The sequence below is a fragment of the Tamandua tetradactyla genome, chromosome 4 (assembly GCF_023851605.1).
Source record: "Tamandua tetradactyla isolate mTamTet1 chromosome 4, mTamTet1.pri, whole genome shotgun sequence".
Taxonomy (NCBI): domain Eukaryota; kingdom Metazoa; phylum Chordata; class Mammalia; order Pilosa; family Myrmecophagidae; genus Tamandua; species Tamandua tetradactyla.
In genome coordinates this window covers 126,950,519-126,964,156 of record NC_135330.1, presented here as the reverse complement: position 1 = coordinate 126,964,156, position 13,638 = coordinate 126,950,519, and the positions used below count along the sequence as shown (strand labels likewise).

At 41.0% G+C, this 13,638-nt stretch overlaps 1 pseudogene; it reads left to right on the top strand.

The window, feature by feature from the left end:
- The first annotated feature begins 10,368 nt into the window (after window positions 1–10,368).
- LOC143679532 (large ribosomal subunit protein uL30-like 1 pseudogene) lies at window positions 10,369–11,135 on the top strand (annotated as a pseudogene).
- The last annotated feature ends 2,503 nt before the right edge of the window (window positions 11,136–13,638 follow it).

Genomic DNA, 13,638 nt, shown 5'->3' with positions numbered 1-13,638 from the left:
AAGCTTCATGGGAGTAAGCCTCAGGATCGAGGGCATGGCCCATTGATTTTGGGTGTCCCTAAAGTTTGACACAGTTATCAGCGGATTCCCTGATGGTAAGGTTCAATTGTTCCATATTCTTTCTCCCCTCCCACAGGGGACTTTGCCAATACTTTTTGTTATCTGAGTAATATACTCTGGGATGTATCCAGGCATTGCAATAATCTATACAGTATTAAACGATGTTTTCTCATTTAAAAAAAAAAAAAAAACACACAGGAATGTTTACTCATAATAGCCAAAAAGGTGGAAACAGCCCAAATGCCTATCAACTGATGAAGAGAAACAAAATGTGGTATATCCTTACACTGAAATATTAATCAGTCATAAAAGGACATGAAGTATTGATAGATAATACTTCTATCTTGAACCTTGAAAACATTGTAAGTTAAAGAAGTCAGTCACAAAATACCCCATATTATCTGATCCCCTTAACATGAAATGTCCAGAATAGGAAAATCTGTAGTGATGGGAAGGAAATTAGTGGTTGCTTAGGCCTGGGGGGTCGAGGGATTGGGGTGAGGAGGGTGATAGAGACAAGGGTAGGCAGGTGATAGCTGAAGAGTACAGGGTTCCTTTCCCAGGCAATAAAATTGTTCCAAAAGGGAGTCTGGGGCAGGGTCGCTGCTCTCCCAGTCCCCACCCTCCAGCCCTGCCTTCCTTGTACCCTCCCCGCTCCTCGCATACAAAGCCAGACCCACCCTCGTGTCTCCCGTCCTGCCAACTTGGACAGCCCGCCAGCAGGCAGACCCACATGCCGGCCACAGTGGGCTTCCAGATCAGCATAAAGGGGCTCAAGGCGCAGTTGAAACGGCCCCAAGACACCAGTGCCCACGCATGCGGCAGGCGCATCTGAGGGGAGATAAGGCTGGCACAGGGTAGGATGCTGAACTGGCTACATTAGAAACAAATCTCTCTCTATAAATGTTTATAAGTGAGAAAGGGTGGATGACCCGTTCAGACATATCAGCCAATAGCAAATAAACTGAAGACACCAGACACTCTGTGACTGTAACATTTCTTCAAGGAAAGTATCTATCAATGGCATTTGGAGGGCATGTGTTTGGGGGGGAAAAGTATACCATGAAGAAGATGCTAAAGAAGAATGAGGAAGAAAGAAAAAAGGAAAAAAAAAAAAAAAAAAAGAGGCAATTTTAAAAACAAAGTAACAGGAGACCAGACTGGGAGGCTGAAGGGCTGGGAACTGGGAAGAGACACTTACAATCCCCAGGGTTTTCTAGTCCATGGGCACCTGGAGAGAGGCTGGGACAGGTTCTGGGGTGGGACCTGGTCCCCAGGGAGCCCCAGAAGCCACAGGAGCATCTCTATCTTTTGTTCCCTTAGCTATAGAGGGGAATAGAAAAGAACTTCCTTCCTAACAGATGGCTGTTCTCGAAACAGTACAGAGCAATTCTGTGAAAAATGTAGTAAAAAAGTTTTTAAAAAGAATATTTCAGTGCTTTTACAACCAGGTAATCGTTCTTTGATAACTTGATACTTTGATTAACCTCATTCTAGTCTATGACACTTTCCTATGGTTTTCTGTATTATATGTCTGGGTAGAGCTGTTAAGATGAATAAAATGTTAGATACTTGGGGAAAGCAAAAGATATATATAACATTCATTAACTATGAGCATGAGAAAACAATCGGGGAGATAAAGGGACATTTTGGAGAAACCTCAGAGGCAGATGCTTAGACAACAGTTGCTTCAGAGACAACACAAGACCTAGACATTTGGACATACAGGGCCCAAAGAGACATCACCATGTGTCCTCCCATGTGATGCTAAGCAAGCCATAACCTGGAGGGAGCCAAGGGAAGCCAAGAGATAAAACCCAGCCCCTGAGAAGCCAAGTGAGGAAACCCATAAGAAACACGCTGAGAGCAAAGAAGCCCAGGAGCAAGGGACCAGAGACGCCAGCCAGGAGCCCTCCCAGCTAACAGAGGTGCTCTGGATGGCATCAGCCTTTCTTGAGTGAAGGTAACCTCTTGTGGATGACTTAATTTGGACATTTTCATGGCCTTAGAACCATAAACTTGTATCTTAATGAACTCCCTTTTTAAAGGCCATTCCATATCTGATATATTGCATTCTAGCAGCTTTAGCAAACCAAAGCACAAGGTATTTGCCCTGGGCTAAGGTAAAATAAAAATTATAGATCATTTCATAGAAAATACACCAAAAGCATTTTACAGAAAAGGAAATATAAGTAACCAGTAAATACACACAAAGATGTTCTAACTTACTAATCAAGAGAAAGCCAAATAAAACCACACTGATATATCATTTTATTCTCACAAGATTGACAGAAATATACAAGTGTTGGCTAAAATGTAAAACAAGAGAAATTCTGAGGCATTACCAGAGAGTTTAAATTAGTACAATTTGGAAAATAATTAGGCATTAGCTTATAAAGTTGAAGATATACATGCCTGCAATTCTGAGTACATCTTAGGGAAAAGCTTACATATGCCCATCAAAAGGCATATCTTAATTTTATAGGAGTAAAATTTGCCTCAAAAACTGAAAACAACTAAAATGTTCTAGAACAGATAAATAAATCGCATTATTTCATTCAATAGAACACTATACAGCAGTAAAGATTGAACTTTATCTTCATTCATCAATATAGATGAATCTCAAAAGTGATGGTGAAGGAAGAAAGAAAGCTAAACACACAATATATAGAATTATTCCATTTAATTAAAGGAACTAATAATATGTATTAATCACTTAGAGGTGGAGGAAATCATACGTAATAGTAACATGTCAAAAATATATATCATTATAATTCTCTAAGGAAGATTCCATTATTTCAACTGATTTCTCTATTGTATTAAGTTATTGAAAAGTTAAAAAACAAATAATATCAAAACCTACCGACTATGAATAGCACTGACAGCGCTGCCCAACCCTCTCCCATGCTTCTCGCCAGAGACATTTTAGAACATCACAGATGCTTTCAATCAGCAACATAAATTATGAAATAGCTATTATTTTGTTATTTTAAGTCTCAAATTTTTCATAAAAACTGCATATGAAAGCCTTTCACTACCTCATCTAAATAACCAATGCCCCCATTTCCATACACATTGGTTATACTCTATGCTTCCCAGAATGAGGAAAGCTCTTTATTACTGAGGGCTTATTAGGCCACAGACACTGTTCATAGCACATGTAAGTATTAACCAGTTTAACCTTCACTTCAACCCTGGAAAAATGCATTCTTATTATCCCCACTCACTATACATGAATTCAACCATTCTTACTGCTTCCCAGACTTTTGATTTCAGAAGGTACTTGGAGCCATAAGTGATACCAGTATATCTAGTCTCTCCAAGTTGCACTTGATGATCTTCCTCTCTTCAGTGATTAATTTTCTGAATTAATATGAAAATACCCAAGCAAGACAGACAACATTTAATTTAAAAAACCATGCAAATACTGGGAAAATAAATCATTCTCTCCCTAAACAAAGGGGAGAGAAAAAACTAGAAATGCAGACAATTTTCTAAGCAATTGAACTATTTATTACCAAATCTTCCAAATGTTATAGCATATTTAGAATGGCGTATATATGCCAGGATTCAAAGATCCCACTAAAAGCTGAGAATAAAAGAATATAACATTTGGATACATAAAGCTCAGCTATTATTTAGGTTTTTTTCTTCTTCAAATGTCATATGCTAAAACAAACCAAACTTAAAAGCCCTCAGAAGCCACAGGAACCACAAGAGTCTGTCGATAGCCAGGAAAACCACAGCCTTTGGGACTCAAGTCTCCCACCTGCTGGCCCTGAAGTCTACAGTGACCGAGTCTACATGAATGGTTGGTGGTGGTACCGAGACTGTAATACATGCTGTGGGGATCCTCAGCCTTGGCTGGACATTGAAATCATCTGGGGGGCTTTCTTAACATATTTTGTCCACTCCATCCCCAGAGATTCTATTTAGCTGGTCTGGGGTGGGTCCTGGGAATCAGAAGCTTTTACAAATCCCCAAGTAGAGTCTAATGTATAGTCAAAGCTTGAGAACTACGGCTTTAGACCTGAGCTGTGGAGGTTCTCAGCTCTGCCATAGAAGCATGTTCTTGGACTAATCACTTCATCCATAGGTAAGAAAATGAGCAAGAAGCTGAAGCCATTTTCTAGATTCTGATTGGCTACTCTGAGCACCGTAGTTAGACTTCTCTCCCACCTCCCAGCGCACAGGGTATGGAAGCTGTTTACAAGTAACCCCTGCTGGGTAACTTAGCTGTCCGTGAAGCTGGTCACTACTGGCAACACTGTCACACTTATTCGCTTCAACATGACATGTAATCACTTTTTTTTTTTTTTTTTAACATGGGCAGGCACTGGGAATCGAACTTGGGTCCTCTGGCATGGCAAGCAAGCGTCCTTGCCTGCTGAGCCACCATGGCCCGCCCAACATGTAATCACTTTTAAAGCATAAATAAACAGTATAGCTTTCTTCATTGTAACTCTGAATTAGGCATGATCTATGCAAAGGGAAGCCAGCAAGTGGAGAAATTAACTCTGAGTCCTAATGTGGGTTAGACATTTGATTTATTTTCTTTTTAATCTTTACACAAAACCCTACCAAAGAGGAAACTGGAGCTAAGAAGGAATATCCAAAGGTCACAGGGCTGCTAAGGGAGCAACACCAGGAAACGGAGTCACCCTGATTTTTACTGTACCACGCTGCCCTCTAGGGCTGCAAGCATCAATGGCAGGTGCTGGGAGTTAAAAGAGCTTAAATGCCAGAAGGCCATCGACTTGAAATCTTCCCTGGTGGACCTAATTGGCTGTGCTTGCTCTTTCCCTCTGCCTACTGCCTTTCCTGTAGAAACCACGAGCTTGCACTTAACTCCTACCACCTTTTGTTAACTCCTGGTTCCTGTGCTTTCAGCCAGCTACCATCTCTAACAAGCCTAGGCAGGGAAAAATGATTCTCAATATTTTTTTAATCCACCTCAGAGCCCAGAGAAGTGCTTCTCAAACCGTAGTGCCCACATGAATCACCTGTGGACCTTGTTAAAATGCAGATTCTAATTCAGAAGGTCTGGTATGGGGCCTGATAGCCTGCACTTCTAACACGCTGCCCGGGCACACTGATGCAGCTTGCATATTGAGTACCCAGGAAGTAAATTATTCCACTTTCCAAATAAATGTTTTTTTTAAAAAATGTACTTTTAAACAAATAGCTATAGGTGTGGCTTGGTAAATTTTATTTCACCGCACACTTCAATTTAAGGAAAAAAAAAGTTTTCTCAGTGCTACATGCAACTACCCTAACAAAACAGGCAATCCCCCCACCTGCACGATGAGTCTTTGTAGAATAATTCATTGAAATATAGAACATCTCTACACTAAAAGTAAACATCTAGAAAATACAGCTGGATTTCTTATGAATAACAAAAAGAAGCGTTAACTGGTTGGTCATGTTTAAAAGAAATAAACAAGATGGCAGTCTCCTCCTCTCCCCCTTGCTGTTAGCACAGGCTCCCCTCATGTGTGGTAACGACATCTTGGGCTGCCCCATTAATTGGGATGTTCTGATAGGAAACCTGTGGTAACCTCTATTAATGTGCTCTGCACTAAAGTACAGTCATTATGAATATCAGCCTCAGGGGCAACAGACCTGAGTTCAAGCCCTTGCTAACATTTCGCTTCTCTAAGCCTCAGTTTCGGTACAGGACTGCCTTAAAGCAACAACCAGAATGGTGAGGCAACCAAAAAATAGATCAAACTCCAGTTCACTGGTAAGAAATACATTCATGAGTAATAGAATAGTTGTCTCATTCGCAAGATATTTCGCTACAATTTTGTGATGAAACATAAAAAAGGGTTTACTTGATACACCTTTATGAATGGTTCTTAAACCTCTCATCATGGTGTGGAAGAGGACACCTATTCGCAGTGATAACGTGTGTGCCCTCCTCCGATCCTGCCACGATGGCGGCAATGCCTTGTACAGATGCCACTGGACCCCTCCATTTCCTCAGCTGTGAAAAGACTAGTAATATACACCTTAGAGGTTGTCATGAAAATTAAACACCTCTTTCTCCCTCCAAAAGTCCCCAGCAACGCCCCCAGCCACCAGACCACCACTTCCCCCATCATATACCCTTCCAACGTCCACAATCTTACTAGCCTCATCCATAATGCCATCTTAAGAAAACACTCTCAAATCTTGAGCCACGAGAATTACTAGCTAAATGCCATGAAGGACCACTGTTGCTCAGGGGCAATGAGAGACACATCACACACAGCTCAACACTTTCATTCATACTTGCTATTAAAAACCAAACTTCTAAAAGGTAAATGCTTGTACTAGTTGTCTCAGTTTTCCAGTCTGCCATGATAAATACTAGTCAATGGGTAGACTTCATTGGAATTTATTGACTCACAGTTTCAGAGGCTAGAAGGGCTGCTCCCTTCTGGAATCAGGAGCATTCTGAAGCCAGCTTGCTAAATCCTTGAGGTTCCTTGGCTTTGTCTCTACTTCCTTTCACATTGTGATGTCCTCTCCTTTTATTTCTGGGTTCCCCTGACTTCCTGCATCTGGCTCCACCCCCATGGCGTTCTCTGCCTCCTGCTTCCAGGTTCTTCCTCTTAAAGAGACCTCCACTAATCCAGATTAAAGCCTGGATTCATTTGGACCACATCTTAATTTAAAATAACACCTTCAGGGGACCTTATTTACAATGGGTTCACACCTACCACGATGTGGAGTAAGATTAGAACATGTCTACTTCAGGGTACATAATTCAGTCTAGCCCACTAGTGATGCAAGTACTTGAAGTGGAATCAGAGTGAAAACTGGAGATTGCTCTTCTAAAACCTAGTTCCTGAGTAAGGACTTGGAATCATGCCCTTAATTTCAGAATGGATGTCACAACTCCCCAGAAGAATTAACCGCATACATGATAAATTTCAAAGGGTACAGAAAACCATCCCCATCCTGACCACTTCACGTACACACAATCATTAAAAATCTTTCTCTACCTCTTGGATGATGGCTGAAATTCCAATATTAGAGCTTCTTTCCTTGATCTTACCTTTTTGTCCTGTGCTTTGATACAGGTAGTCTTAGAAGGCTGATGGCTTTGTCAGTTATATACTCAAGTGTTCTAAATGATGTCCCTTCCCCAAAAGCTGCTTTGGCAGGTGGCACTGATTTAAAGGGGTGTATGTGGGGTGGGTCAGGGGAGAAGCTGAGAACACCAGTGCCCAGGAGAGTGGAATGGAGGGAGTGCCAGGGATGCACAAGTCAAGCTAGGCTCTTCATAATTTTACTAAGGCTTCAGCAGGGCAAACTTCTGTGTAAATTTAATTATGAATGATACAAGTGCATTTAAGATAGACAAAAATCAGGGCTATTCTTGTTGATGTTATAACTGGAGCCTGCACCTCTGCCCTTTGTGCTTGTCCTTCCAGTCCCCAAGATAGCTCAGAGGGGTTCTAGGCTTCAGAAGGATGCTTGGAAAACCACTGGTCTACTGTAAGTGCTATTGGCTAAGATATCTTCTCGAATGTAAGAAACATCCCCACTCCTACACCTATAATTTTTTTTATTTCAGAAGTTAATTTCTGAATAGATGTTTGGGAGGATGAATTCAGGAGAGAATGGCATGATAGTTTGTTGTTTTACAGCCGGATACTTGGTATTTTTAAGACCTTCATTTGCAAATAACTGAAAACCATGGAGTTAGCTTAAGCAGAGAGGGGCAGGAAATCTCACAGATCCACGGACAGGGATCAGCTTATGCTCAGATACGTGAGAACTACAGCAGCCCAAACATTCCCTTCTCTCCATCTCCTGGTGCTGCTTCTCTCCTGCTGCAGATAAGCATATTCTGTTCTCAGACCATGTGAAGGAAATGACCACTGCACTAATCCATGATTTACATATACTCTGTTCATGAAAACAGCCCGACCAATTCCATATCCAAGTTTTCTAGAAAGTGATTTGCTCAGCCCAGCTTGAGTCTAGTTTCCTCTACCCTATCAGAATAATCCACCTGATGACTACAGGGTGTGTAGGGCAAACATCAGAAAAAGACAACTAACAAAGTTGTCTACAGCCCCTTGCCGGGAGCCTGTGCCCGCACATAGCAGTGGTATGCTGGAACCAGCTTGTACCAACTCATGACATCCAATTCTGCCCATCACTTCCCAACTCCAGGTTCAGTGATCACATTGGTAACTTGAAATCAAATGTAAGGCATGAAAACTGGCAAATATTGCAAATAAAGGCTGCTTTTTTGTTCAGAAAGTCAGTTTATCAGCCGAGTCTGGAGATGAAGAAAGAAAGGCAAGTAGCGCTAAATTCTCCTCTCAGTTAGTCTCCTCAAATCCCCAAACTCCCAATTCTTGATACTATATTGGTCACATGAATACATATATACATTCAATTTTAACCAAAAAATTCATAGTTGATGTATACAAGGAAGGAAAAGGTGAATTATGAGACATCCATGCTGAAAGGAGCTCAGAAGACCTGCCCACCTAAATGTGTCTACATGTTTAGGAAAGCAAAAAGGAAAACATACATCACCATAGGTGAAGTGCACCTCATCTCTTGATTCTAAAGCAAGTCTTTTTGTCTACTCTGAAGAAATGGTGGAAAGAAAGCTACAAAAACAACACTAGTATACAGTAGAAGCTTAATAAATGTTTGAGAAAGGATGAAAAAAGGAAGAAATAGGAGAGAGGGGAGGAGGGATAGGAAAGAGGGGAAGAGCACAGAAAATACAAAGGGAAATAATGGATGTCAAATCAAAGAAGACAACCCTCCACTGTGCATATCAGCAAAAGGCATATTCAATGCTAAATGCAAAAGCATTCATTCATTCAACAAATGTGATCAGGTGCTGGGCATGTGGCAGGTGCTGGACTACCCCATGCCTGGGCATTAGAAAAGACCTGCAAAAGAAAACGTCTTTTTTGTGTGAACTTGTGTTGTATTCTATAGAAAAATATGGAATTTACTTTAATGGTTTAAAAAAAAAAAGCAAGAAAAGACCTTGTCACTTTTCTGACCTGATTACAGAGTTTGTGTAGTGGATTAAAAAAGAAAAAAATATATTGTTACAAGTTCAGAGCAAGGAAATGTGTGTTTAAAAGGAATCTCCTTCTAAAGTAACTTTCCAGAAACCCACAACCTCCAGATGGGTCCCCAGTCCAGATAAGTCCTGAAACCTAGTCCAGCCTCTCCAGAACATCAGATAGTTCCATCTCCCTACCCCATATTAGTGACAGACCCTTCCGATATCAAAAATTTAGAATTGCCATAGCCCAAACAACCCTAAAGACAAGTACGGAAAGATCAAAGGTGATGGTGGAGTTATACATAGAAGATAGGATTTAACAAATGAATATGAATGCTGAATCATTAAATTGGTATCTCTTTTAGTCTCCAGTATTTTAGAGCAGCTAAAAGTAAAAACCTAAAATTGTGAAATTGTAACCCATGTCAAAGACTGAAACATGTTCTACAACTAATTGGAGTGCTGTACTTTGAAATTTATAGCTTTTTTGTATATATTTTTTTCACAAAAAAAGAAGGAAAAATGTCGATTGTGATGATAAATAAACATTTAAGCTCTCTAGCCTCCTATATTCTGGAGCAGCTAGAAGGAAAAATATATGAGAGGATCGTATGGCAGCCCATGACAAACTCTGGAATCTGTGCTGTAACCACTTGTTGAATAGTGCTTTGAAAACGATTGCTTTTTTATTTCTTTGCTTTGTATATATGTTATACTGTACAATAAAAAAAGTTAAAAAAAAAAAAAAAAGGAATCTCTTCTCCTTCTTTTTTTGTGTATTTTTCCTTTTGTCCCAATAGAGAACCTAAATCTGTTTTAATTGCACAGACACATGGACAAAAAGTCATTTTGTATCTGCCAAATGTGGTACCTTCCTTTGTTTATTTGCTATTAAATAGTTTGAGAAGAATAAAAAAAAGAGAGAAGACCTCCCAGAAAAGATATCTAAACCAAGGTCTGAAGAAAAAAAAAAAGTTTTGCAAGTGACAAGGATGGAGCAAAAGACATTTCCAATGGAAAGGAAATGCGTAGTGAATGGAAATAGGCATTCACAGGATTGAAAGATGTGAGCGTGGTGTGCAAGAAAAGAGGCTGGAGATGTGAGCCAAGCCAGGTCAATAGATTAGACGAAGTCAAGAGACCAACTGGAAGTTGTAGTGTTAGTCTCATTAACAGAGAAAGGCTGTGGTGATGAAAAGAGATGAATCAGCTCAAGAGCTATTCAGAAGCAAAAATAAACAGGACTTGAGGAATGAAGGAGGCAGGAGTTAAGAATGATTCTGGGAACCTGTGCACAAGGAGAAACTGCAGCATCAGAAAGATGGTGCAGGAAGACCCCTTCGGTTCCAGAAAATCTCCTGAAAAGGAGGAAGGCTTATCTGGCCCTCAAAGCCACCCAGGAAAAGCAGGCACTTTTGGAAAAGAAGCCTAGGAAAAGGAAACAGTTCAGGTTTAAGTGACTGGGATGGTCCCTAATTGCTTCTTAGAGGCAGCAACATGACAAATATACCTCAAATGGCTAGAAGTGAAACCTCATAGTTTGGAAATGCCAGATGAATGTTTCTTGGCCTTTGTAAGAAGCATCCAAAGGATCAGTGGGATGGGTTACTGGTGCAGAGGACTGTTGACTTTGCTTGAGGGAGATGTCAATGGTGTATTTGTGAAAGTGACCCCCACAACCCTGAAAATACTGCATGCAGTGGAAACTGATGTGACCTGGGGATTTCCAAATTGAAGTCTGTCCGTGAACTCATCCTGAAACATGGACAAGCCAAGGTTAATAATAAGAAAATCCTGTTGATAGACAACACAGTAATTGAGGAGCACCTGGGGAGGTTTGGTGTCATTTGCTTGGAAGGTTTCATTCATGAAATTGCCTTCTCAGGGAAGGATTTCAAGAGGATCTCCCAGTTCTTGTGCCCAGCCCACCCTCTTGGTGGCTCTTCATGCTACCGAGAATCGACTGGGCTCTTTCAAGGAGATGGGCTCACCTGGTTGTTGGGGCAAAAGCAACAATCCACCCATCCAACAGCTGAACTAGACCCAGAATCTCTGAAAGCACATTGCATTGGAGGCATATGTTTGTCTTCTGAGTTGCTATGTAGTATCTTCAAAGAAGATTATTTTCTGCTCTATCTTCATAACCGGAGGGGAATTATCAGGGAAAAGATAGTAGGTGATATATATATAGCAGGCACCTCTCATTTCAGTCTGGTTCTGAGAGAAAGTTCCAGGGTATATTTCAATGTGGCCACTACCTCTTCTGAAACCAACAAAGGACACATAGTTGCTGTGGAGGAGGAAGTTCTGCTGTCACATTGTCCTGGGTTTAATGCAGGTGAGTACCCAAGCATGGATACCAAGGTCCTGACACCCTGCCGCAGTGGGCCAAGCCCAGGACATACAGGAGCCCGGGGGTTCATCCTCGGGCCTTGTTTTGGAAAGAACTTGAAATACAGTAAGAAGAACATAAAAATGAGAAAAAAAAACAAAACCTCGGGATTCTGAGGGCCCTGACTTGGGCACTGGTTGAATGCTGGCGCGATAGGGAAAGAAATGAAAGAAAAACAAGTTTAGCAGGGTAGATCAGGAATTTAACCTTGAGCTTGTGGTGACTGTGGGGAATTAATTTTAAAAAAATACAAAGGAAAGAGTATTGTGATTATTTTTCATATCTTGGATTTTGAGAGGGTGTATAAATAGCATTGCCTTTCCCTGTCCAACCTGACAAACAAATGAGAGATGGGAATGAGCAGATAAAGCAAAATATCACTTTAATTCTGATTCATGCCAGGTTTGGGCAGCACACGTTGCCAACATTTCATTCCCGATTTAGAGAGAATATTGCAATCAGCTTCCAAGGTGGCCTCTAAAGAACTCTGCCACCCGGCGTTCATGTTCCTGTGTTGCCTCCACCCGCATTGCATGGGGCTGACTTGTATAACCAAAGAGTACTGTGAAAATGGGACGCGACTTAAGAGCCTGTGTCATACAGACATTGCAACTTCTGTCTTAGTCTCCTGTGGATCTCTCATAAGGAGGGTTGGCAGCTGCCAACTCATAGGACACTCAACAAACCCTGTGGAGAGGTTCACACAGTGAGGAACTGAGGCCTCCAACCAACACCCACATGAGTGAGCCATCCTGGGAGCAGATTCTCCATCCCCAGGCAAGCCCCCAGATGACTGCAGCCACAACCAACATAGAGACAACCAACACAGGTCCCCAAGAAATTGGAACCAGAACCACCCAGCTAGGCTGCGCTTCAATTCCTGACCCACAGGAATTGTGAGATAATGTCTTTTTAAAAGCCTCCCAATTGGGGGATGATTTGTTACACAGCAACAGGTAATTAATACAGAGATTTCCCTACCAAGTTGCAGTGTGTATGTGTATCATATATACATCCACGCTTAACTGTCTGCCTCCCAGATGGGGTCCTGCCCCTGTAAAACTTAAGGTAGCGGTTCTCAAATTTCAGCATGCAACAGAATCACCTGCAGAGCTTGTTAAAATACAGATTGATAATTTGCGATTCTCACAACTTTCCAGGTGATGCTGACAATGCTGGTCTAAGAACACACTTTGAGAACTACTGACAGAGTGGACAAAATAATCTGGGCATCCTGTGGATAACAGAGCTCTGGAAAGGATGGGAGATGGTGAGTTTCTTCTCCCAAAATGACACATCAAATAAATCAGTGATCTTTCTCTAGAGAGAAGAAAAGGAGAGAGAGGGAGGAGGGAGAAGAGGGAGAAAGAGGAAGAGAGGTGTTATTCTAATGAAAGTTCCTTCCACAGGAAGAAAGCACTAGCAATGAGGAATAACTCTGTCCTCACCCCCACCCCCCATGCCCATGAACCATCCAATATGATGATTCTGCATCTTAAGAAAACACGTTTTTCACAGGGACTGATCTTCACTCTTCAGAAGAAAGAACTCCAGTGAGGACTGCTTGGTTTTCTATAAACAGAAACCAGTTTCATTACCCTGACAAATTTACCACCTCAGGACCTTGCCTGTGGGTGGTAAAAGCTGTGTATATTTCCTTACCTTAATTAAGTAATCTCTGACTAAAAATGATTATCTCAAAAAGTTCTCAACAGATTTTCTTCAACAAATTCCAGGAAATGTGTCTATTTTCAGAGTTTTAAAAGGCATAGAAACTGAGTTTTAAAATCTTTCCATGAATCCAATTTTTATTGCTTTCATTTCTCCTTTACGACTTTCATGACCCCTTTATCATTCATTTGTTCAAACATTAATTTATTCATCTCATCTTAAGGAGGGTGTTCTATGCATTCAATTGTCCTTGTTTTTTTTCTTTTCCTTTTTTACTAGTGATGGGCTGTGTAAAGAAAATTTGGTTGCTAGGATCTTTTGCTATTTTTTTCCTCTTTCTCCTCCATTCATATTTAGGGGAATGAATGCTTAATTTGCATTATTAATTCAAGAGGGAAATGACAATGGAGCCCCCTTTCTAACAAAGAAAAAACCCCAGTTTAGGGTATAGTGAACAGAATTATGGAATTTCATGTAGTAG